This window comes from Rhineura floridana, chromosome 2 (genome assembly GCF_030035675.1).
Source record: "Rhineura floridana isolate rRhiFlo1 chromosome 2, rRhiFlo1.hap2, whole genome shotgun sequence".
Lineage (NCBI taxonomy): Eukaryota > Metazoa > Chordata > Lepidosauria > Squamata > Rhineuridae > Rhineura > Rhineura floridana.
The window spans coordinates 187,318,333-187,346,100 of NC_084481.1; positions in this window are offsets into that span (position 1 = coordinate 187,318,333).

Consider the following 27,768-nt stretch of genomic DNA (forward strand, 5'->3'; position numbering starts at 1 on the left):
CACACCAAGACCCAGACAACAGGGCACTCAAAACAAAAAGGTAATTACAGTGGCTGAGTAGATCTTGTACAGTGGTTATACTGACTGGGCAGCCACTGTCCTTCATATTTTACAAAATACTTTTTCCTATACAAAGATTAAATTTCTGTGTATGAAAAAGTAATATATGAAGTGGTCTCAATAGTGAGAAAAGTAAACAAGTGAATGGTGATCCAATGTTTTTCATTATGAAGCTAGCTGCCAGATGATGTATCACCTTCCCTACGCATGCAGCGTAGACTGAAAAAACAGCACCCAAGCCACCATTCAATACATGCACATGTTCTTCCCAACATGAATCTACAGGTCTCAAAACGTAATGTGTGACAAAGTCCTCAAACACCTTATAACATGCCTCAAACATGGTCTCTTGTTCTACCAGCATGCCTTCACACCATCACTTTGCCAAAACATAAGGATAGGTAAATTGCTTTTAGGGAGATTCACAATTATGATTTCCTATTTATTTAATCTAAAAATATTTAAAATACATAAAAATAGCCAAGGGAAGATATTGGAGAAATCTAAAATAAATACAAATTAAAGAAGGGGGGGAGGTGAAGAGACCTTAAATGTGCTATTCACCATCTCTCAGCCTATCCTCCCCTCAGGATGAAAACAATGGAGAACCATGACCACCCCCAGGAAGAAGGGCACACTTAAAATGTAGAGGAAAAAATCATCTACAACCATAGTGTGAAATCAAATACTTATTGGGACACAGTATGAAGAAATATTTATATAAACATGACTATCAAATATGTTTATGAATTACACAATCTGTAAATATATTTATAGTGCAATCTGATGTTTGTTTACTCAGAAGCAAGTCCCAATGTATTCAATGGGACTTACTCAAACTGGGAAGTGTGCAGAGAACTACAGCCTCAAGTGATAAGGAACTTGTTCTTTCAACTTGTTCTTTTAAGTTGAGACCTTATCCCAGTCTGAGTCTGTGTTGGAATTGGTTTTTAATATTTTTTAAGCCTTTTCTTTTTTAAAAAAAGATGTTTTTTTAAAGCTTTTAAAAATATTTTCAAAGATGTTTTAATATATTTTAAAGTCTGTTTTTTATGATGTTTTAAAGTGCTTTTAGTGCTTTTGTTTGCTGCCCTGGGCTCCTACTGGGAGGAAGGGTGGGATATAAATCAAATAATAAATAAATAAACTGCATTCACCCAACCCAAAATTCAGAATCATGCCTCTTTAGGCTGTTTTCCAGCTGTTTATTCTTGCTTTATGGTTATTGGATTTTAAAGGGATTTATTTTTTATTGTGAGTTGCCTTGGTTTCCCAACCCTACCTCACAGGGTTGTTGGAAAGACTCCATACACACACACACTGCAGATGTATAAATACATACAGCCCATATAATAGTTTATTGTCAAACCAGTTGGTCGTTGCAGAAAAATCAGTATTAGTTTTTTAAAAAATCAGTATTAGTTTCCTACAGAATAAAAACTGTAATACCTGCCTACTTGCTTTAAAATAGAACTGGAGGGGGGATAGAAATAGTTAGAACACAAACACAATTCTTTTTTACATTCACTCAGAAGTCTCATTAATTTACAGCACATTCATAACCATGTCTACTCAAAAGTAAGTCCTATTGAATTCAATGGGATTTACTCTGGGCATATGGGATTAGCATGGTTTTACCCCCTCAAAAGCAAGTATTGGGAAGGTTTTGAAAACACTGCCCAGGATCTGACTCCTGCACACAAGAGGGAAAAAAACTGAAATGTGTATATTTACCCTATTTATGAGATTTTCAGATAAATGGGGGGGGGAACCACCATTTTCTGGCATTGCAATGAGGTTTTCTAGATACTGCCCAGGTCAACCAAACTGACTTCACACTGATTAGCTGCAATCCTGAACGGGCAGGGTTAGACTGAGCTACGAAGTGCTATAAAGTACAGATTTGTTTTTTAAAAAAAGATTTAACAGTGGGGGGGTGGCTGACGTTTTTATGTATATCTCAAGAACCGGACCACCTAGAAACTTAATTTTTTAAAAAATTAAAGCTGAGAATCCGGGCCATCTAAGGGGCTAACCGGGCGCTGGGTGGCATAAGAACATAACATAAGAACATAAGAAGAGCCTGCTGGATCAGGCCAGTGGCCCATCTAGTCCAGCATCCTGTTCTCACAGTGGCCAACCAGGTGCCTGGGGGAAGCCTGCAAGCAGGACCCGAGTACAAGAACACTCTCCCCTCCTGAGGCTTCCGGCAACTGGTTTTCAGAAGCATGCTGCCTCTGACTAGGGTGGCACAGCACAGCCATCACGGCTAGTAGCCATTGATAGCCCTGTCCTCCATGAATTTGTCTAATCTTCTTTTAAAGCCATCCAAGCTGGTGGCCATTACTGCATCTTGTGGGAGCAAATTCCATAGTTTAACTATGCGCTGAGTAAAGAAGTACTTCCTTTTGTCTGTCCTGAATCTTCCAACATTCAGCTTCTCTGAATGTCCACGAGTTCTAGTATTATGAGAGAGGGAGAAGAACTTTTCTCTATCCACTTTCTCAATGCCATGCATAATTTTATACACTTCTATCATGTCTCCTCTGACCCGCCTTTTCTCTAAACTAAAAAGCCCCAAATGCTGCAACCTTTCCTCGTAAGGGAGTCGCTCCATCCCCTTGATCATTCTGGTTGCCCTCTTCTGAACCTTTTCCAACTCTAGAATATCCTTTTTGAGATGAGGCGACCAGAACTGTACACAGTATTCCAAATGCGGCCGCACCATAGATTTATACAATGGCATTATGATATCGGCTGTTTTATTTTCAATACCTTTCTTAATTATCGCTAGCATGGAATTTGCCTTTTTCACAGCTGCCACACACTGGGTCGACATTTTCATCGTGCTGTCCACTACAACCCCGAGGTCTCTCTCCTGGTCGGTCACCGCCAGTTCAGACCCCATGAGCGTATATGTGAAATTAAGATTTTTTGCTCCAATATGCATAATTTTACACTTGTTTAGATTGAATTGCATTTGCCATTTTTCTGCCCATTCACTCAGTTTGGAGAGGTCTTTTTGGAGCTCTTCGCAATCCCTTTTTGTTTTAACAACCCTGAACAATTTAGTGTCATCAGCAAACTTGGCCACTTCACTGCTCACTCCTAATTCTAGGTCATTAATGAACAAGTTGAAAAGTACAGGTCCCAATACCGATCCTTGAGGGACTCCACTTTCTACAGCCCTCCATTGGGAGAACTGTCCGTTTATTCCTACTCTCTGCTTTCTGCTTCTTAACCAATTTCTTATCCACAAGAGGACCTCTCCTCTTATTCCATGACTGCTAAGCTTCCTCAGAAGCCTTTGGTGAGGTACCTTGTCAAACGCTTTTTGAAAGTCTAAGAACACTATGTCCACTGGATCACCTCTATCTATATGCTTGTTGACACTTTCAAAGAATTCTAATAGGTTACTGAGACAGGACTTTCCCTTGCAGAAGCCATGCTGGCTCTGCTTCAGCAAGGCTTGTTCTTCTATGTGCTTAGTTAATCTAGCTTTAATAATACTTTCTACCAGTTTTCCAGGGACAGAAGTTAAGCTAACTGGCCTGTAATTTCCGGGATCCCCTCTGGATCCCTTTTTGAAGATTGGCGTTACATTTGCATGCAAAGAATCCGGGTACAACCCGGCTAACTGGGCAATATGGCAACCCTAACTAGGGCCCACCCCATGACTTCACTTGGGCCCATCCCTGTGATATCACTAGGGCCCGCCCCTGAAATCTCAGGTTTTGGGATGCTTCTGACCTGGCAACCCTAATATGAAATTAGGGTTTTTTGGCCCAATATGCATCACTTTATACTTGCTTACATTGAATTTCATTCGTCATTTTACTGTCATCCACCCAGTTGGGAGAGATCCTTTGGGGCGCCTCACAATCCCTTCTTTGTTTTAACTATCCTCAAACCTCAGACAATTTGGTTTCATCAGCAAACTTTCCCAGTTGCTCTGCTGGCCACACCCCTTCACTTTGAATGTATTTCTTGTTAGTCCTTTCACCCCATCTCTCATCGGATCCTTACGCTCACATTTCCCCTTTCCTAATACAAAACAATAGCAAACAACCTCTTATCCCACCAAATACAACAATAAGCAAGAAAGATGGGGGAAATAACAGCAGACATATGCAAACTATATCACACACACACACACACAAACGGAACTCCTTCCAACAAAAATATCCTAGAAAAGATAGTGGCACTTTTAATATTGCCTTGGTCTGTCACCACTCAGGCAAAATGAAACACAAAGCAGGCACATTGTAGGTCTCATGCCATGGGCTGCACACACACACACACACAATTATGTGCAAGGTAGCAGCCATAGGCCTCACCTTCGGATGGAAATTGGCAATGGATACATGGTTTTCATTATTTTAAAAGAAAATGCACCCAAATGGCACATTTCCCAGTGCCTATTTAAAAAGGCAATGGCAAGACATTTTGATGAAGTTTGGGAGTGGGGTTTGGCTCCTGATGCAAGTGAAAACCATGTATTGATTACTCAAAGAAAGTTAAAATAAAAGCAGTTTCTCTCCCCGTTTCTACACATTGCAGCTTTTGGCCTATCCACTCATAGCTAAAAAGCATTCTTTCCTGATAATCAAGCTTCAGCTGCCTGAATTGCAGGCCGGGCCTCTCATCTTGAGGTCTGCTGAAGAGCTTCTTTAATTAACCATTATACCACAGATGTTATTGATTTTTTTTCTGAATCTGGTTGAAACATCATTGTGCTGGATCATTGCCAAGGCTAAGGCCTCAATTTTTTGTGTGCTGCTTTTTACTCCTTCTGCATACCTTATTAGTCTCTATGTCTGTTAAGTGCAAGCCATAGTATTAACTCAGAAAATATGAAATTGATTTTTAGCCTTACAGCCCTGATCGAAGGGCTTCTAATTTGGAATCTGAAAACCTTGAGTTGTTCTGGGAGCTGTAGAACTACATGCTTTCTAGAAGTTAGATCTTGCAGTCTTCCAATTTGTTTTATGCTATTTGTGCAGTATGAAGTTTGGAGAATAAAATTGCTTGAGAAGAAGAATATCATTTGCAAACTACATATTATGGCACATTTCTACAATAAGGCAACCAGTTTTGAAGTTGGCCAGACTGGGGTATTCCACTGGCTATAGAGACTTGCATAGTGACCCTATTAATGTCTGCTCAGAAGTCGGTCTCACTTAGTTTATTGAGACTTACTCCCAGGTAACTGTGTGGGACTGCATCCTTAATACCTTACCCCATGATCACAGATTCTCAAAAACAGGTTCTGTGGGAAAGCCTAGTCTCAAGTTAAGCACCAGTGACCATCATTCTACTTTGCAGAAGGACATATACTTTTGAAGGAAAATCATGTTTCTAGGTGTCCTAGTTTGAAGGCCTATCTAGTCCAAGAAAAATTTAAAGATAAATAACTTTAGAAGGGAGACCAAAGGCATTGAAATTCCCCATCAATGCGTAGCAACTGGACAGCAGACTTAGCAGGCATACAGGTCACCTGGTCAGTCTTCCTCACTATTGTATTGTATTTCTATTAAAATTGTTGTTGTTGTTGTTGTTGTTATGTGCCTCAGTTTCATCTCAGTTTCATCATTTTAGCTTCTAGTGATAGTTCTGGTTTAATTTGTTGTAACAACCAATTATTTGTCTTTTTTTGCAGACCATGGTATGCGCAAACCTCTCCAGTGCACGCCGAAAGCAGGTGCCTGCTCGCTGGCGGTGAAGCCTGGACGGGCCTTCCACCATCAGCCTGGAGCGCATGGTGAGTGTGTGCGTGTGCACGCGTGCGCGCAAGACCAGCCACCCCTGTCCATGCCCCTGGGAGGGCACGCGCCAGAGGTCCGCACCCCCACACTCCCGCTAATGATGCCGCTGCTTGTAGATTATATCTTTGAATCCTGGCTAGTTTGTGACAGACACATAACGTATGAAAACTCAGAAGGATTTCTCCAAAATGGGAGAACGGGCAACAAAATGATACATGAAGTTCAATTTAAGTATAAAGTGATGCACAGGGGGTGGAATTATCCTGAATTCACATGCTTAGTTTAATTTAATTGAATTAACATTTGTAATCTGCCTTTCTATTAAAGTAATAATAACCAAAGCGGTTTGCAGTAAAAATAATGCAATATAACACAGCCTAACAATAATATTACACCAACTGAAAAAAGCACATTCCATTTTGGAGTTCAGTTTCCTAATTTTGAGTAACAGGTTTCTATGGAAAATCCAGCTGTCGATTTGAACTTAAGTTGTGTGTTAATTTAGCAAACATTATCAGTTTCTTGCTTTATATAAACCAATGAGGTTTTTAAATTAAATGTAATGATTGTAGCAAGTAATTTATTAGCATACATCTGAGTTTAAAATAGAAAAATTGCAAAATATATAAAATATGTGCCATAACACCTGGATGTTTCACTCATAAATGCACTGCACTGGGTTTTATCATTTTCGTTCTGGATAAAGAGTGTCCACACAGCATCTATGATAGTCTCCCACATCCATAACCAACACTTGCACTTCGATTTAGCTGTACCATAGGAAGCCCAATCACAGCCCAAATGTCTAAAGCAGTGGCAAGTGTTGGCCCCGTGTCAGTGGGGCAGTGGAATCATCTCCAGGTTTTAGTCCAAACTTTCAAGAACCTTGAAGTTCAGCACCTAGGACAGCTTCTTGAAAGTTCAGACTAAAATCCAGAGTGGATTCCATTGCCCCACTGACTTGGAGCCACCAGCCGCCACTGGCCTAAAGACAATTGCACCCTGTAAGGAGAGAGAGGACCTGTTTTACTTTGTACAAAAAGTATAGAAATTGCTTACTTACAAAGGCCCAACACATCCTGTATATGAGTGAAAATACACCATCCAGTAAAAGAGTAGGAAATCACATAGAATGCAACCTGTCTTTGAGCATGAGCCATTTCTTTGAGGAAAATGAGCAATGAGTTGCAGTTAAGTGTTAATTTCAGAAAGATCAGCCAGACTGAGACAACTCACTTAGAAGCATGGTCTTCTAGTTGAACATCTGTCTGATGAGCTCCTTAAAAATACAGTTACAATAAAGACAGTTGGCAAGCCCAAGGCTTGTGAAAAAGGCAGAACAGCTGGCTCTGTGACAAACCAGGAACATTTTGCTTTTAGTTACAACATTCTCTGGAAGGATCTAGGGCAGGGATGAGGAATATCAGGCCCTAGGGGCTGGATATGGCCCTCAAGATTGCTGCCAATGAGGACTGACCATGCTGCGTGGGGACAGAATTGATTGATGGTTGTAGAGGGAGGGGCAGATGGAACTGGTAGGATGGAAGGGAGTAACTGGAACATGGAGAATTCCACACTGTAACATTTTATTGCAGGGCCCCATGTGCATATACTAATATTGAACTCAGGCTATGTAACCAAAAGAGGGCTAGTAAAATACATGAGGGAGCTACTGGCATGCTTGGGTGAACTCCAAGGTTTGTAGTATTAGACACAATTCTTTGAGGAAAACACTATGGGGACAAAAAAAACCCCCACAGTTCTATGAGGTCTGAGTTTGCTGGGGCAGAAAAATGGTGGTGGTGGTGGTGGTGATGGTGATGAACTGGAATGGACTATGGTGAAAGAAGGCACACTCCACACAGTGACATACTGTTGCAGGTCTCACTTGTAATATCCTAATCTCAAACATTTACCCTGGGATAAACTGATTACTTCAATTAATTTTTTGAATCTGGCAAATCAACATTTCAGTTGATGAAACTGACTCAAACTCTGAGAAATAGAGTTGTGGTGTGACTAAGCTTACAAACCTGGACTTGAGCCTAATGAGAGTTGTAAGGAGACAAATCCCATTGATTTTCTATCAAACTCTTTTCAAACAGGTTTACTTGCTTGAACATCTTCTGGTTGGTCTTCTCACAGTAGCTGAGCTCAAGAGCTAAGACAATCGCAGTGGGTCCCTACAGTTCTGATCAGGTTTCTCTGAGTTTAGTGATGCGTTTCTTAAAATATAATTTGAGGTTTTTAAAATACAGCAGTGGTGCCTCTTGACCTTTTTAAAAAATCACACAGAGCAAAAGCTGGAAGGAAATGTTTATTTACACTGTTAAACCCACTGTTCCTTCCTAGACCTGGTAGTTCTTTTTGCAATGGGGAAGTCATGCATGTCGCTTCCATTCTTCAAACAAGAGCCAGACAGGGCTACTTGAACTGAAGAAACAATGACCTCCAGTCTATCCTATGCTTGAGCGATAAACAACAACGGAGGCCTCTTGACAAACTCTGACATGAAGAGTAGGATCTTGCCGCTCAATATGTCTGCCGAACGTAAGTTAGAAAAAGAAAAGATCATCTTGTAAACAATTAATTAATGTTTGCCATGAATTATCATTTTTTACTTCCTTCTCGAGAGGCTCAAAGGGAATAAAAACGCATTTTTGCAGGTGGTGGCATTCAAAGGAAGGGCAATCAAATGTTTGAGAGCAGTGGCACAGCGCTTTGAGTCTCTAACAGTGAATGATGCTAGGATTAGAGCACAGCAGGGGGTTGAGGGCTTCAGGTGTGAAGCTTAATGTTTGTGATCAGCAAAAAAAAAGTCTTGAATTTATCTAAACTGCTCTTCTGCTAACAGTACTTCTGGCACATAAATGTTCTGAAAGTGGCAAGTGTTCTCATTGCTCTTCTAAGGCAAACATGATCTGCATTTCAAAGGCTCATCCCTCTTCCCTAATTTAGAATGTGCATCACAAAAGAGTTAGATGATGACCCAAAAACAGATCTCAGACACACACACTCCAGGCATGTAATTCAATTTTATGTAGATGTATATGTGTGTGTAGCTGTAAGAACAGCTATATATATATATTGTTATACGATCAAAGCTGAACTCTTTCAAATAAACACACACACACACATACACACACACATACATTCCAGAGTTACCAGAAAAAACTGATTATACCTAAATTAAATTCTTGTCAAGCATCTTTTCAGTTTACATGTTATTCACAGGCCTTCATCTGAAGAACTCCAATCCAGTTTGTAGAAACTGAGTTCCATTCTTTATCTCAATTTTACACACACTTCTAAACTTTTATATACCCCTAATCATAAGAATTGGAAATTCTTAGCTGGGGAAGTACATCAAAATATTTCTAAATGTATACATTCTGTTCCATACATTGGCTGCTAATAGCCAGCAACAGATCTATTCATTCCAATGGAGGGTGGCAACTCATGCAGCCTTTTGTGGAAGTGGAGCAGCTCTCTCCATTGTAGCTAATGGCAGTCTGCACTTGACGATCTCTGTCTGTACACTGGAAAATGTATGGGCTCTCGATCAGAAACTCTGGCTGTAATCCATTAAACAGTTAGATCACAGCACTTGCACTTGAGTCTAATTTAAGTGTAAGATATCTGGCCTGTTAGAACAAATAAGCGGGGAAACCAAATGCACATAAGAAGAGCCTGCTGGATCCAGCCAATGGCCCATGTAGTCCAGCATCCTGTTCTCACAGTGGCCAACCAGATGCCCATGGGAAACCCAGAAGCAGGAGCGGAGTGCAAAGAGCACTCTCCCCTTCTGCGGTTTCCAGCAACTGGCATTTGAAAGCATACTGCCTCTGACCATGCGGGGAGAGCATAGCCATCATGGCTAATAGCCATTGATAGCCTTATCCTCCATGAAGTTGTCTAATCCTCTTTTATAATTCCTACTCGGTCCAAATTTCCTAAATTTGAACATCTAGAGCAGGAAGCTGCCTTGGGCTGTGATGCTATTTTGTGGAAATTCTACCAATGCCAATCATTGCAAACAAATGATCCGAGGAGAATTGTACCAGGCTCATTGTAATGTGGTTGTATCAAGGAACAAATCAAAATGCAATCCTTGCAGTATTCTTTCCTGGTACTCATGCTGCAGAGAACTGTACTTGAGTTCAACGGGACTTACATCACAGTGTGTAGGTATAGGATTGCAGCCTTTGCTCCAATATGTTGTTTCTGTTGTTCTTGTTGTTATGATTATATTCTACCCCATCCTTCCTCCCAGGATGGCAAACACCAGAATGTTAAAATAATACAACAATGAAATATGAACATATTTAAAAGTTTTAAAACAATTAAAAATTTCTAAAAACAATTTAAAGCATCTACAAATATTTGCTAATAACTCTAGTGGATTCCTATACATTGTGCCAACTGATAGCTTTGTAAATCTGAGTACTTGTCTTCTATGATTACAATGACCCTGGCACAATGTTCCTTGGTTCATTCATTTGCAATGATTAGGATTTGTGGAATTTCCACTAAATACACTCAGCATCACAGCTGAAAGCAGCTTCCTGCTCTAGATGTTCACTTTTAGGAAATTTGGACCTAGTATGGATAATAAAACTGTGCAGTCCCTTAATGTCTAGGCTACACTGCCACAGTTCCCACTAAAATGAGTAGGATTTTTATTCCTAAAGGCCAAGGATCTTATCCCCAAGAACATTTCTTTGAAAACATTAGGGATGCCTGGGCAACTAGATCTTTGCAAATTCCTTTATGAATGATTATTGGACTTGATCTCTTGGACGAATGTCCAGATCCGAACTTAGCTACTCACCAGAATTTGTACTTCTTCAAATGTTGCAACACGGTTCTCTGCAGTTTGAACAAGTCAAAACTTCTATTTTGAGAGAAAACACACATTTAAATATGTATTAAGATATCTATGTTGAGAGGATTTTTTTAAAGAATCAATTTAATGTGGAAAAGGAACAGAACTGAATTATGGGTAAAACAAATGTGAAAGTAGTGGTAATTTTAGTATGGCCTATCTTTTATTTGTGCTTAAGGTTTATTGGTTGTTTGTTGTTCTTCATTTTCATGGTTTATTGTTACAGTAAGTAGCTTCGGTCAATTTTGCAAGGAAAGCAAACATCATCATCATCATCATCATCATAATGGCACAGACCAGAAATAAACAGTTGCCCACCCCTAGCATGTATGTCCCACTGAATGCTATATCATAATGGGATTTACGCCACTGACAGCACAATCCTATATGGGTTTATTCAGAAGGAAGTCCCTGGAACTGACTCCCAGGTAAGCATGTATAGGATTGCACCTTAATATGCTGTTTGTATCCAGTGCACTTACATCCAAACTTCCTTTTTCTTTTTTGATTTTCAAAAACCCAAATGAGGGTGGGTGAGAAACATAGCTGATGAAAGGTATGTATTCTCTTCCTCTTTTATTTCTTGGTGGCTAATATTAATTTCTCACTTAAATAATGGAACCCTTATAGCAGAGGGCTCATTGTTATACTTCCTGTGGCAATAGAAAGCATGTTTCCCTGCGGCAGCTCATATGTTGGAGTCCGACTGCAGTCTGAGAGGGAAGCTGTACTGAGCACCGGAACCAGTCAGCTGCTGTTTGAACTAAGCCCTGACTGCAAAATCAAAAGTGGGCCTAAAGAAAGCTGTAAACAGTGTGCAATGAGCCTTCTGAAGGCAGCTGATGCCTCATTTGGGGTGACATGTTGTGGCTGATGAGTGTGGATGATGTGGGGTTTTCGATAAGTGCCTCATCAGTATCCTCATCATGATCGTGTTGCTCAGCCACGGCGTGTGCCCTGACTTGATTGTAATTGCTCGAATCTGCTCCTGCTGCTCAGGAGCGCAGAGTAATATGCAATAAAACAGCAAGAAGCGAATGTTAACCATCTGAGTTCTGACATGGCTGTTTTGCAGTTCAAGCGCTCTAGATAGATGGATGGATGAATAGATAGATAGATCTCGTCTACATACATTCTTAGAAGCATCTCTATAGAACACATGCCACATACATATAACTTGTGCACTTGATTAATGAACTCTTAGAGCTACATGTATTTAAAAAGATTGGAAGCAACATTAAGGCACTTTCCCAGGGTGGGGTTATTTTTATGAAGTATAGTGGGATCCTTAGGGCCATTAATATAAAATCAGTTGCAGCCTTTGCCAGTCTGGTCCCCTCAGAATGTTTTGGACTACTATTCCCATCAGCCTCAGTCAGCTTAGCCATGCTAGCTGGGGATGTTAGGAGTTCTAGTCCAAACCATCTGGAGGGCACCAGGATTGCAAAGGTTGATCTATTGTAGTTATTTATATTTCAGCTGATCAACTACTATATATTTACTAATAGGCAAAAACCCTTGCAGTTTAAGAATGTACCTATAGCCAACAGATATTTCTATCAAACTTTAAAAAGCATGGAAATTGGGCAGCTATAGTGAATGCACCAAGGGAGCAGGAGACCTGAACTCCTCTCTGAGGAGATTGGATGGGTGGGCACTGGGCAGAGGGGAAGTTCCTTTCCTTTCCAAAAGGAAAACATTGTGAACAGTATCATGCTTTTTCAGGATTTGCCCCATCTTTTTATTCTACAGCAGGCATATGTAACCTCCCACCCAAATTTAAACCAAAGCTGTCCCTGGCCACATCCACACCAGGCCTTTCTTTCACTTTAGACAGTCATGGCTTCTCCCAAAGAATCCTGGGAAGTATAGTTAGTGAAGGGTGGTAAGAGCTGCTAGGAGATGCCCTGTTCCCCTCACAGAGCTTCAATCAGAGCAGCTGACTGTTAAACTACTCTGGCCACTGGAGCTCTGTCAGGAGAATATGAGCACCCTTTAGAAACTACACTTCCCAGGATTCCTTGGGGGAAGCCATGACTGTCTAAAGTGTAATAAAGGACTGGTGTGGGTATGGCCCCCTGATTTTGTGAGTCTGGCTTTTAGAACACTGACAGTTGGTTCTTACTGAGCATGCCCAGCCTTATCATTGAGTTCAATGCTAAATTTCTTAAATTAATTAAAAATCAGCCAGGCTTTTTTAAACTTTTAAACTGCAGAAGATGAAGGTCAGCATGGGGCAAGGTCAGAAATAGGATTATAGGTACTCTGTGAACATGGCTGATTTTTAATTAATTTCAACAGATTATGAGAACGACAGAAAAAAGTCCAAAAGGGGTCTGATTTTCTTCTCTCTCTTTTTTCACTTTGAACTCTCGATTTTGTCTGTTTTGTGTATCACCATGAAAATTTAAAGTGTTATTAAGCAAACGTTTCTGAGTTCAGGACTATACATTTTGTAAGGTTTTGTTTTGAAATGAGCTTATGGGAAAGGTCAGAATGGCATGGGGGGCATTTTCATGCTCACTATAGTGTACAGCCACTCTTGTGGCTGTATAATTATGCAAGTGTATCTGCACGCAATGCTATAATTATAAATCCATATCTGCACTCACCACAATTTTTGTGCATAGTTACTCCAAATTGTGTTGCAGTGCATTCCATGGAGTTTACTCAAATGTAAGTGTGTTTCTGGCTGCAACCTACTTGGGAGTGAGTTCCATGGAACTCAATATAGGACTTACTTGGAAATAAATAAACATGGTTAAGACCAGATTGTTAGTGAGATTTAATTGTTTTAAAAGTATAGGAAATTGTTTTTTCTTTCTAATTTATTTATTTATCTAATATGCTTTGAACCAACAATCCTCTGAATGTGATTTTTTCCCCAATCTGTTTTTTTTTTTAAGTATATACAGAATGCTTCAGTGTCGGCAGCTGTGAAATGTCGAATTCTGTATTAGTGTCGAGACCTTGGATCGGGATCCTGAAGACGATGTGGGAGAGAGTGGGGAGGGGGATTTGGAATTCCAGGAGTTGCAGCTAAGGAGTGAAGAGGAGGAGGGAGAGAGAGAGATGCCTGCAGTAAGAGACCTTGGGATTCCAACGGCCGAGGACTCAGCCCTGCCAGTTCTCACGCCTCCTATCAAGCAGTGGGGAGGGGGAATGGAAGAGGAGTCAGAGAGAAGAGGATACATAACCCCTCCTCAGCCCAGCAGCCCCGTAAAGAAGCCGGTGTCCAGTTTCCACTCACCCGGGCCCCCCGCATGGGATAGAGACGTCAGTGCCTCAGAGGAAGAGGAACCCCCCTCCCCTCGAGCTCGCAGATGGCAGAGGAGGGAGGAACAGAGAAAGGCGGAGGGAGGGGGATCTCTCCGAAGGAGCGTGAGGCTGCGAGACCGCCTCCCCCCTTCATAAGGGGTGGGGAGGCGGGAAAACATCGCTCTGTCAACTTTCTTTCAACGCTGCAGGATTAGATAGTTAGGAATCTAGTGAGTTAGATTAGGGGCTTGCATGAAGCGCAGTAAATTCAATGTTGTAATTTCCTTAATAAAGAAAGAAGTAAACACATCCACGAGTTCGGTCATTGCCTCCCATCCTGAGCCCGACAGCTTGACAGAGCCAACTTCTGATCCCTCAAGCCCCCAGCAACTTGCCAAGTACAAGATGAATCTGGGAGCTACAGGAGGGGTTACCCTCGAGTCGCTGCAAGCGGATTTACAGACGCTGCAGATGAACTTCCTAGCTCTGCAAACCGAGAATCAGAACCTGCGGGCCACGATACAGGCTCTGCAGGCAGACAACCAAACCTTGGGGGCAGCGGTCGCCCAGCTCCAGGCAGCGCCTCCCGGTGCCACTGCAGCTCCATTCAAGACTCCTGTATGACTGCCCATGAGGTATGCAGGGCAGAGTGACCAGTTTGCTACATTCCTGGCCCAGTGTGAACTCTACATGCAGGTTCGACAGGCGGATTTCCCAACGGACAGCGCGAAGGTGGCCTTTGTCATCAGCCTCTTGGAAGGAGAAGCAGCCAAGTGGGCAACCCCTTACCTGATCCGAGCCGACCCAGTACTGGGGGTGTACGCCGGTTTCAAGACCGCCATGGGAGAGATGTTCCAAGACCCTCAGAGGAAGAAGACAGCGGCAAGAAAGCTGGGCGTGATTCGACAGGGAAGAGGATCAGTGGCAAGCTACACCAATGCGTTCAAGCTCCTGGCCCAAGAGACTGACTATAATGATACCGTGCACATGTATTTGTACCGAAGTGGATTGAGTCCTGAGATCCTAGATGAATTGGCCCGAATGTGACCCCCAGGCACTCTGAGAGACTTGATCTGTGTGTGCCTGCAGATAGACCACCGGCTAGAGGGGCACCGGCTGGAGAAAAGACATGAGGTGCCCCGATACCCTGTTCCCATACCAGCGCCCCGAAGCCGCATCACACCAAGCTCGACACCCCCGTCCACTAGTGGGGAGGAACCCATGCAGCTGGGGGGGGGTTTCGACCGCACCTGACGGATGAGGAGAAGGAGAGGCGGAGGCGAGAGAATCTCTGTCTGTATTGCGCTAAACCTGGTCACCTGGCTCGGAATTGTGGGGCGAAGATGGGGAAGCCTGAGCCGTCGGGAAACTAAACAACCCAGCGCTCGACGAGGCCGGAGGGCTGGGGGCCGCCGTTAACAAAGGGCCTACAGAAACACAACCCCCATCGCGGGGGGTCTTAATATTGCCTGTTTGGATTACGATGCCCAAGGGGCAAAGTTTTAAGACTGAGGCTAGGATAGACAGTGGGGCTTCCACTTGTTTTATGGATGCAGAACTAGTTGCCCGCTACGCGCTTCCCACATGGGAACTGGAAAAGCCTTTAGCGGTGGAGACCATTGACGGAAGAGCTTTGAAATCGGGTGTGTGTGTGATGCGGGTGACTCAAGAATTGGAGATGGAAATCCCGGGGCATTCAGAGACTATTTCCTTCTATGTGTCTCATCTCTCAAGTTTCTCAGTGATTCTGGGGATGCCATGGTTGGCGAAACATGGACCTCAGATCCATTGGGAAGAAGTGGTGGTGGTGTTTACCTCCCAGTATTGCCACGAGAATTGCCAGCCCCCAACGACAGAAGCCATTCTGGTTGGGACCGGGCAAAGTCCAGCGGAGGTTGTGTTGCCAGACAAGTATAAAGAATTCCAAGATGTGTTCAATGAAAAGGAAGCGGAGAATCTACCCCCACATCGCCCATATGACTGCGCCATAGACCTGATCCTGGGTGCTAGCATCCCGGCAGGGAGAATTTACTCGCTCACGGAGCCCGAGAGGGAGGCGCAGCGGGAGTTCCTGGAGAAGAACCTGAAGCGGGGGTTCATTCGACCCTCCCAGTCACCTGCGGCAGTGCCCTTGCTGTTTGTCAAGAAAAAAGGAGGAGAACTCCGGCCGTGCCATGATTACCGCGCATTAAATCAAATCACTATACCGAACAGCTACCCCCTGCCCCTCATTCCTGAGCTATTGGATCGGTTACGTTCGGCCAAGGTTTTTACCAAGCTGGATCTGAGAGGGGCGTACAACCTGGTGCGAATGGAACAGGGAGACGAGTGGAAAACTGTGTTTCTTACATCACAGGGTCAGTTTGAATAGCTAGTAATGCCGTTCGGGTTGTCTGTCTCGACAGGAGTGTTCCAGAAATTCATGAACCAGGTGTTCAGGGACCTCCTAGATTCCTACGTGGTCATTTACCTGGATGACATCTTGATCTTTTCAAAAGACCCTCAGGATCACGACCGGCACGTAAGAACAGTGTTACAGAGACTGAGGGAGAACAGACTGTACACGAAGCTCGAGAAGTGTGGCTTTGACCTGACTGCCTTGGATTTCTTAGGATATCGAATCTCCCCAGAGGGAATTGAGATGGACTCAGGGAAAGTGAGCTGTGTGTTTATTTATTTTTATTTATTTTATTTATTAGATTTATATACCGCCCGACTAGCAATAGCTCTCTGGGCGGTGAACATAAAATAGCATAAAAAATACAATAAATAACAAAATAATACTAAATAATACAATCAAAAATCCAATACAATAACATTTTTAAAAGTAAATCAATTTAACTTAAAATGCTTCAGAGAATAGAAAGGTTTTGACCTGGCGCCGAAAAAAGAGCAGAGTCGGCGCCAGGCGTACTTCCTCGGGGAGACTATTCCATAGTTCAGGGGCCACCACTGAGAAGGCCCTAGATCTCGTCACTACCCTCCAGGCCTCCCTGTGAGTTGGAACCCAGAGGAGGGCCTTCCTAGCAGAACGTAGTGTATGGGCTGGTTCATATCGGAAGAGGCGTTCCACAAGGTATCGTGGTCCCGCACCGTATAAGGCTTTATAGGTCAATACCAACATTTTGAATCTGGCCCGGAAACATATTGGCAACCAGTGCAAGCGGGCCAGAACAGGTGTTATATGCTCGGACCGCTTGGTCCTTGTCAGCAATCTGGCCGCCGCATTTTGCACTAGCTGTAGCTTCCAAACTGTCTTCAAAGGTAGCCCTACGTAAAGCGCATTACAGTAATCCAAACGTGAGGTTACCAGAGCATGTACCACTGCTGTAAGGTCCTCTTTACTCAAATAGGGACGTAGCTGGGCCACCAACCGAAGTTGGTAAAACGCATTCCTAACCACCGAGGCTACTTGAGCCTCAAGTGAGAGGGAAGAGTCTAAAGAGACTCCCAGACTACAAACCCAGTCCTTTAGGGGGAGTGTAACCCCATCCAGGACAGGGTATATATTCACCATCCGATCAGAGAACCCGTCCACCAACAGCATCTCAGTCTTGTCAGGATTGAGCTTCAGTTTGTTAACTCTCATCCAGTCCATTGTCGCGGCCAGGCAACGGTTCAGCACATCAACAGTCTCACCTGAAGAAGATGAAAAGGAGAAGTAAAGCTGCGTGTTGAAATGGGGACAGCCTAAAACCAAGAAAGATATCCAACGCTTTTTGGGGTTTGCTAACTATTACCGGAAGTTCATCCCGGGCTTCTCCAAACTGACGGCCCCTTTGACAGACTGCCTAAGGGGAAAGGGGACGCTCAGGTGGATGGAGGAGGCCAAGAAGGCTTTCGAGGAATTAAAGAAGCGTTTCTCTGTTGAGCCGATCCTGAAGTTCGCAGACCCCACGCGACCCTATGTAGTGGAGAGTGACGCCTCAGATTTTGCCATCGGAGGAATTCTGTTACAAGAGGGAGAGGATGGAGGGGGACTGCGCCCCTGCGCATACTTTTCGAGGAAGTTGACGGACCCCGAGTGAAATTACACTGTTTTGGAGAAAGAGCTCCTTGAGATCAAAGAAGCATTCACCCACTGGAGACAGTACCTGGAGGGGGCTCAACACCAGATTGAGGTTAGATCGGACCATAAGAACCTCAAGAGCTTGCAGACAGCTAAGAAGCTGAACCAGCGGCAAATACAGTGGGCACAGTTCTTCTCTAGGTTTAACTTCCGGATTACTTACTACCCCCAAGCCAAGAACCAGAGGGCTGACGCTCTCTCCCGACTGCCGGGATATTTGGAAGAGAAAGCCCCAAATGCTCAACAATACATCATCCCCCCAGAGAGAGTGTTCATGGGTGCGTGTCAAGAATCTTGGGAAGAGGAGCTTAAGGAAGCTCAAGCAAAAGACCCTTACGCACTACAATGTCTGGCTGACTTGGATCTACCTGCCAAAAAGGAGAGTGGATTACATGAAAGCAATGGACTCTTGTGCTACCGATCAGCGAGGTATGTGCCTCCTGGAGAAATAAGGACTCGGGTGTTGACGCAGTGCCACGACTCCCCGGCGGCAGGCCACTTTGGCATTTTCAAAACCATCCAAATGGTCACCAGGGATTTTTGGTGGCCGCAAATGAGGAAAGAAATAGAGAACTACGTCCAGACCTGCCCAGTCTGTTTGAGGACAAAGCACGCGCTGGGGAAACCAGCTGGGTTACTTGAACCTTTACCCACGCCGCGAGCCCCCTGGAAAGCACTTTCGATGGACTTTATAACAGACCTCCCTGATTCCCAAGGGATGTCGACCATCCTGGTGGTGGTAAACACTCTAACTAAGATGGCTCATTTCCTGCCGTGCGCAGGAGTACTGAGCGCAGAAGCGATGGCTGAACTGTTCGTGAAAGAGGTATACCGCTTGCACGGATTGCCTGACAGCATAGTTTCGGATCGAGGGACTCAGTTTAGCGCCAAGTTCTGGAGAGCTCTGTGGAAGCAGCTAGGCACAGAGCTAAAGATGTCGTCCTCGCATCACCCCCAGACCAATGGGCAGACGGAGCGCCTCAATTCGATCCTGGAAGGGTATTTGCGCTGCTATATCTCGTATCAGCAAAATGACTGGAAGTCTTACTTGCACCTAGCAGAGTTCGCCTATAATAATGCCTTGCACTCCAGCACATGCCAAACACCCTTCTTCGCAAACTATGGGCTTCACCCCAAGGCCTTCCCTAGCTCCTGCGAAACGCTGATGGTGCTGGCGGCCGAGGATTTTGTCCAGGAATTACAGGCTATACAACAGCTATTGCGCGCCCAGTTAGACGAGGCCAAGGAGAATTACAAACGTGTAGCGGACCAGCACCGCCAGGAGGGAGCCCCGATCCAAGTAGGAGACCAGGTCTGGCTATCAACTCGGTTCTTGCCCATGCTGGGTAAGTACAGAAAATTACAAGATAGGAGGGTGGGTCCTTTTGAGGTGGAGGCACAAGTCAACCCCGTAACCTACCGGTTGAAACTGCCACCCACGTTCAAGGTGCACCCAGTTTTTCATCGCTCCCTACTCACTAAAGAACATCCCCCGAGCCCCCTCAGGCCAGAGGTGCAACCAGGGGCCCCTCTGGCGATAGACGGGCAGACGGAGTTCGAAGTGGAAAGTATCTTGGATTCCAGAAAGAGAAGAAATCGACTGCAGTATCTCATACATTGGGTGGGCTACGGCCCAGCGGAAAGGTCGTGGGAGAATGCGGAGGATGTCCATGCCCCTGACTTGGTCCGGGACTTTCATCAGCAGCACCCCCAAAGACCCAGACCTGAGGGGTGGAGGGAGGAAAGCCTTGGGAAGGGGGATACTGTCGAGACCTTGGATCGGGATCCTGAAGACGATGTGGGAGAGAGTGGGGAGGGGGATTTGGAATTCCAGGAGTTGCAGCTAGGGAGTGAAGAGGAGGGGGGAGAGAGATGCCTGCAGTAAGAGACCTTGGGATTCCAACGGCCGAGGACTCAGCCCTGCCAGTTCTCACGCCTCCTATCGAGCAGTGGGGAGGGGGAATGGAAGAGGAGTCAGAGAGAAGAGGATACATAACCCCTCCTCAACCCAGCAGCCCCGTAAAGAAGCCGGTGTCCAGTTTCCACTCACCCGGGCCCCCCGCATGGGATAGAGATGTCAGTGCCTCAGAGGAAGAGGAACCCCCCTCCCCTCGAGCTCGCAGATGGCAGAGGAGGGAGGAACAGAGAAAGGCGGAGGGAGGGGGATCTCTCCGAAGGAGCATGAGGCTGCGAGACCGCCTCCCCCCTTCATAAGGGGTGGGGAGGCGGGAAAACTTCGCTCTGTCAACTTTCTTTCAATGCTGCAGGATTAGACAGGAATCTAGTGAGTTAGATTAGGGGCTTGCATGAAGCGCAGTAAATTCAATGTTGTAATTTCCTTAATAAAGAAAGAAGTAAACACATCCACGAGTTCGGTCATTGCCTCCCATCCTGAGCCCGACAATTAGGGAACGTTGTGAAAGGGAATTGAAAATAAAACTACCAATATCATGTAATGTTGTACAAATCTGTGATGCAACTGCACATGAAATATTGTGTCACCACATCTCAAGAAGGATATTGCAGAACTGGAAAAGCTCAGAAAAGAGCAAATGGCTGTTGGGAGTATAATTAGCCCCCTAGTCATGTGTACAAACAGATGAAGAAAATATATGAGGGGGGAGATATTCGAGAGTCAAATTAGACTTGTCATTATTTGTCTCTTTAGTCCCTCCATGACTGCTTCCCCATAAATAACTGGTACCTGAACCATTACAAATTACAGATATAGGCCCTCCAACTCAGATCAGGACCTCAGCATGCACAAGTAGATCCCCCTCCTCAGCATACCATAGCCTCAGTCTGGCTGTTCTCTTTCCCCACCCACCTACCCACCCAGCTATTTATTGGGGGGAAATTAGCCATGCAACAGCTAAAGACATGAATAACATCACATCTAGTTTGGCCTTGAGAAACACAAGAGTGGGGTGTGTGAGAAACAGACGTAATTCAGCATTGCACAGGTGCTACTGTAGTATAATTGTTTAAAGAGATAAACAGAACATCATAGAACTGTGGCCAAGTCCTTTTCTGCACAGTCACAGAAATCAGGGCCAGTGCAAGAAGGTGGCCAGGTTGGGCTTGGGCAAAGAGGCCCTGCAACCCAGAGGGGGCCCTGAAGGACTCCTTAGGGTGGGGTGGTGGTGCTCCCATTCTGTGATCCGTGGCAGCAGCAGGTCCTGCAATCAGACCCGGCAGCGGATTGTGGAGAGGGAGCTCCCAGGCATCCCCCAATACAGACAGTGTGGCCTTCAGTAAGCCTTCACTCACACCCCACCTACCTCTCCTGTCAATGTGTATACCATGTGCGCTGTGTGTACACGCCTACCATCACCTAAGATGGCAGCAGGGGCTTCCCCAAGGGCTGATGCCCCTGCCACCATCTTGGTTGGTGGCAGGCATGCGCACTATGCGTGCATGTCATTCACATGACTTGAGAGGTAAGTGGGGCATGCCCTGCACTGCCTGTATAGGGGGGTGTTGGGTTATGACACCACGGGACAGAGGCAGGCTGGTGCCCAAGGACCCAGTCATGCCTGGCACCGGCCCTGACAGAACTCATGACACAAATGTATTTTATGTGCAATCCTATAAATGTCTACTAAGAAGCAAGTTCCATTGTGTTCAATGGGGCAGTGATGTAGCCTGAGATCCTTAAGAGGGTCCTTAACCCTCTCTATACCCTGTGCTATATAGCCTCTCTATACCCTTTATGCTAAATATAGCAATACCCACTGGGGCATTGTTGTATCTCCCTCAGTTGCAGCTGGGTGGAATGGCTGTGGGTGGAAACAATTCTGGAAGTGGAGGAACAAAAGAAAGGTGGATAAATATCCTATTGGTTGATGGAACAGTCCTGTGACATAACAATTTTCAGAAAATCTGAACCTAGGAAGTTAGTTGTGTTAGTTATATTTTCTGCAAATAGGCTATACCAACAATGAGTTAAATGGTCTGATGTGAAAGTTTCAAATGAGCAAAAATTGCTCATATTGATGTGGTTGGCTTAGCTCAACTTCATAGTGCGACCATCAGCTGTGTGCTGTAAGCAATAACCGTAAGTGTGGAAATAATATATCAAGAGAGAGAGGTTGATTTGAACCATATGCAATTGTTAAGTTATATTGCTTAAAAAATAAATAATAAAAACACCAGTGCAAGGAAAGCTATTTGATATGGCTTACCTGTGCATTACAAATATTGTATTGTGGAGGTATTACAAGCATATATTATGTATGTGAAACAGATATTATGTTGTTAAGACAAAAGGGTAATTTGGCAAATGTTTGTTGAACACTGGCCTTCTGTTTCTAAAAGGTGTAAATGTATAGCTTGTCAAAACCTGATCCCTGCGTCACTTGAATTGGTAAGAGCTTTGCCACTCATTTCAATTATTCCATATGAAATTTCAATAGCTCAAGATCTTTAGTACAGATAAGTGGTAACACAATTATATCTGCGAAAGCTGTTGACATGGAGTCAGGAATGAAGAAACTGCCAGTTACCCATAATAGATAATCATGTCAATCCTAATGCACATTTGCTCAGAACTAACAGCACAATCATAAGCATGTTTACAAGAAGCAATTGCCATTGTGTTCAGTAGGACTTACTCTCAGGTAAGTGTGCATAGGATTGCAACCTTGCTGGCCTTGAGCTTAATAGCAATACTTATTCTAAAATATGTATGTGCAGAACTGCAGTCTTAGTGGGAAACATTTGATCTTCCCATTTTATACCCAAATTTAACAACAGTACCCCAGGTAGAAGCATGAACTGGTGCAGCTGAATCACAGTCCTTTCTGGTCCCATAATGATAGACCAGGTATCTGTGACTCCCGGGAGGTCTAAATTTGTCGGTGAAATTCTAAGAATGACAATCAGTAGTATAGATCCAACAGCAAAAGTGCATGTGTTCTCATGCAATAGAGCTTCTCCTTCCTTTCCTCCTCCTTGCAGCCCCTCCCAACCCCCAAATGTGCTCTGGAGAGTTGGAGGACTCTGCTCTGTAGAAGACTTTGGGGTTGCATGAGGTACTGGATCAGTTAGAAGAGAAACCAGAAGTCCCGTTGGGGTAGTAGACTTCCATTGCACAATGAGCCAGACATCACTGGAAGTTGCCCAGAATGTTCTAGATTAGTTTCCTCAGTTGTCCAGTCAGGTATGGATTCTTGTGACATATTAGCTCTACAATTTGTGCTGTCTATAATTAAAGCAAATAGCTGCTTGCAGAATTTTTCGCTGATACAGTATCAGGCTATGTTCCCTCAGCTCTCCTTTCTACAATATCTGTGTTTAGAACTACTACCCAAAATGCTGTAGTGGTAGAGCATGTGGAGGAGGTCCCTGACATGTTCATTTCCTGACATCTACAAGTATGACTGGGAAAGACTCCTTTCTGAAACCCTGGAGAGCTGCTATCAACCAGTGTTTATAACGCCAATGATCTGATTCCTTTTAAGGCAGCTTTCTATGTACCCAATATACTTGAGATGTTGCTGTTTAAATTTCTTTCCTGCTCTTCTTTCCAAAAGAAGCCCAGGGTGGCCAATAACATGGAATAGCAAAAATAGCCTGGCCAGATTTAAGGAGGACAGGTCTTCTGTACCTAAGCGTGCCATTTCAGATTCAACAAGCTGAGATTTCAGTGCTTGGGAAGAGGGATGCAAAGTTCAAGGAACTGCTTCCAGATATATTGAGATTTAAACTGTACCAAGAAATCCACCAGTGTAGTCTAAGAATATTTGATGTTGTATTCTTCTTTCTCAGAGAAACAATAGCAATGTTACCAAGGCCAAGGAATCACTCCCCCCTTTTCTTTAAAACTGATGTTGCTGAACTACAATCCCCATCATTACTGCTCATTAGCCAAGCTGGCTTGAACTGTTGGGAGATGTAATCCAAAAACATCTGAATGGCCGCAGCTTTAAAACCAGCAGTTCTAGTCACTGGCATGGATGACACACACAGACAGACCCCTTTAATTGTTTATTAATAACAGTCAGTGTGCAGAAACACTGAGTAAGCTAGATATCAAAATGTTCCTAAGGAGTCCTCATATGGGGTCTGCAGCACGGAGCAGAGGAGTGACTGAATCCATGTGCAATTGAAATGACACTGCTGCCTATAGCTTTTAATAGTATGCATTGATGTGCATATTAACCATTTTACATCATTTTGAAGTATTATGAAAAGTGACATTTTAGAAATAAAAAACAAAGTGGCGGAGAAGAGGATATTTTGGCAGGCACAAAAGGAAGAGGAGCTGAAGCTGCTAAAGTGCCCTCTTATGTACAGTCATTGAAGCTACAAGAACTCTATGCTATTTTCAGTTTTCTATGGGATGGGCCACAGCTCAGTAGTAGAGTATCTGCTTTGTGCCAGGTTCAGTCCCACCATCTCCAGGTAATACTGGGAGATAATCAGTCAGTGTCGACAGTTCTGAGCTAGAAGGACCAATGGTCTGACTCAGAATAAGGCACCTTTCTATGTTCCTATGCTCTGTGTTCCTATGCTTGCATTTGGCAGTTCTATAGTTAACTGAACTTTTGTCACATGACAAAATGATGGAGTATTAAAGGTGAAGTTATAAGTTTTGAGGAATATAATATACACTTACATCTTCTGCTCACGTTCTGTTATTAATCTTACATTCCAACCAACAACACTGAATTCTAAGGATGGGACAAGCCAATAAAATGTTGTGTCATCTTATGCACACACTTTCTTGGAAGTAAGTTCTGTGTAATGACAGGCACTTCTGTTCAGCTCTAAATAAGATCACATTGCAAACCCACTACTAGATAAAAACTATGTCACTTAATGGATAAAGATGCTTTGAAAACTTAAGTGAAATTTAAAATCACAGAGTCCACACTAAATCATTTTTCTTGAACTCATTGGTTCGGTTCTTATCCTATGGAACAATAAATTTGTTCCACGTTTTGTTGCATTCTATTAATTGCATTACATCAATTTGTTGCATTGAGCAGGCGGTTGGACTCTATGGCTTTATAGGTCCCTTCCAACTCTACTATTTTATGATTCTATATTTGATATAGAACACCCTTCAAATATTTGAAGATGGCTACCATATCACCTTTTAATAATCTCTACTCCAGGCTAGAAAATGCCCAATTCCTTCAAACTTTCCTCATAGGAGTTGGTCTCCAGGCCCCTCACCATCTTTGTCAACCTCCTCTTTCACTTTGCCAATATCCTTCTTAAACTGCAGTGCCCAAAAATGGACACAGTACTACAGGTGAGATCTGACAAAAGCAGAACAGAGCGGAATCATCACTATACTTTTGTTGATGTAACCTCGAATTGCATTAGACTTTTTATCACACATCACACTGTTGACTCATGTTTTGCTTGTGGTCTCCTAAAACTCCTTGATCCTTTTTACATGTACTGCTGTCAAGCTAGGTGTCATGTACACATGCATTTGTGCATCTGACTCTTCCTTCCTAAATGCAGATGTTTACATTTATGTCTCTTGAAATTCATTTTGTTAATTTGACCCAGTCTTCCATCCTATCAAGATCCTTGGATCCTGTTTCTGTCTTCTAAGATATTAGCTATCCCTCCCTCTACTTGGATTTGGTGTCATCTTCAAATCTGTGAGCACCTTTTCCACTCCTTAGTCAAGGTCATTTATAAAAATGGTAAGCAACATCAAGCCAAGGAAAGAACCCTTGTCGTTTGTCTCCAGGTTGATTGGGATCATAGATCAGCACAGTGTGAGTATGGTCCTTCAATGAGCTACACACCCACATTTTAATAGCTTTCCAAAAAGAATCTCATGGGGGAACTTGTCAAAAGACTTGCTGAAATCAGTACTACATCCACAGCATTCCCCTACGCTGTAAAAAAGGAGAGACAAAATCAGTGTGATAAAACTTGTTTTAAACAACCTGTGCTGGCTCTTCCTGATCACTGCATTTCCCCCCCTAAATGTGCACAGTATGACTTCTTAATTATTTGTTCTAGACACTTTCCAGGTATTGCCATCAAGCTGTTCTGTCAATAGCTGTATGGGTCCTCTTTTTTTCTCCATTTTGAAGATGGGAACACCACTTCCCTACATCCAGTCTCACGGCATTTCACCAATTCACCAAGGATTGTCAAAAATTATATGCAGAGGCTCTAAGAGATCGCATCATCTATAAGGTTCTTCGGCACCCTATGGTGCAACTCATCAGGCCATGAATTCAATCAAACTGGCTCAGTACTCCTGTACTATAGCTCTTTACCTATATTTGGCTGCAACTCCTTCTCTGCCTTTGCCAGACTGAGCATAGTTTCTCTTGTGGGAGAAGACTGAGGCAAAGTAGGCAAAGCAGGTTGACCATTTCTCCATCCTCTTCTCTCAGCAGACCTACCACTTCTTTATTCTCCCCATAGCCCCAGATATCCTTTTTGTTGTTTTGAACATCTTTTGCCAGCCTAAGTTCATTCTGAACTTTAGCCCTCCTGACACTCTTCCTACACCTGCTGAAATTGTTTAGTATTAAATTTAAAATTGTTTTTATATTCTTTTAAATTTTAAAATTGTTTAAAATTGTTTTTAAAATATGTTTTTTAAATTGTATATTTGTTTTAATGTTTTTGATTGCTGTAAACCGCCCAGAGAGCTTCGGCTATGGGGCGGTATACAAGTGCAATAAATAAATAAATAAAGGTGCAGAAGCCCCATCCTCTTTTGCCTATGGCCCACCTATTTTCTGTTGTCTTCCATGAGTGTGCATCTAAGAGAGTGACTAACAGCATGCCCTATTGCTGTCTTGCAGTTGCACACTGAAGGAGAGGATTCATAATGGTAGATAAACTCCCCTTTAAAGAAGTTTTCTTTCATTACTTGTTTCCCATTGATATGTTCCTGATAGGCTTCCAAGCAATTCTAGAGTTCCCTGGAATACAGTCTGAAAACTACTGCCTTAGAGTATACATAGGTCTGGTTTAACAATTAGAGGCAAATTCTAATTGTGGGAAAGGGGTTCTTATCCTGGCCTCCATTTTAACTAAAGGGAAATGTATAGAGGCTAGACTAATGTGTCCTGTTTATTCAAAGTTTACTTTGTTGTTGTTGTAAGATTGGGATTTGGACAGGAGTAGATTAACTAAGCCAGAATGACAGCAAATGTTCCCTAACAGTCCATGGCAAAGTTATTGGCACAACATCTGTTAGAGAAATGACAGGTAAATGGTCCAGGGAAACTAGGAAAAGGTTGGAGAAGATTATTCATCCTTACCACTACACCTACAGCTAGAAGGACAGGGCAAGCTAGGTGTACGTGGAATAAAAGAGGGCATCTGAGAACAGAGAACTGAGCTGAGCATCAATGCAGTCAAATGCTGGATGGAGTGTTTCAACTGTGCTTTTACCTAAGCTCAGTCTGTCTGTTTCTAAATAAACTCAAATATTAGAAAGCACTGTAATCCTCCATGACTACCTTATGAAAGAAACAAAACGCAGACAACTGCTGCATCCCTGGAACTTCTCGGTCCCTGTACAAATGGGGTGGATGGGTATAACAATGCCTACATAAAGTTGCATTGTTACATAAAGCTTATTGTATAGGGGTTATAAATAAAGTACAAGGCTGATACTTTCAACACGGATGTAGAAGTAAGAACACTTGAATATACGTAGATTGAGTGTACCCATTATGAATGTTCCCAGTTAATTTCAGTTTAAATTGGATTTTGCTGTATTGCATCAACCGTTC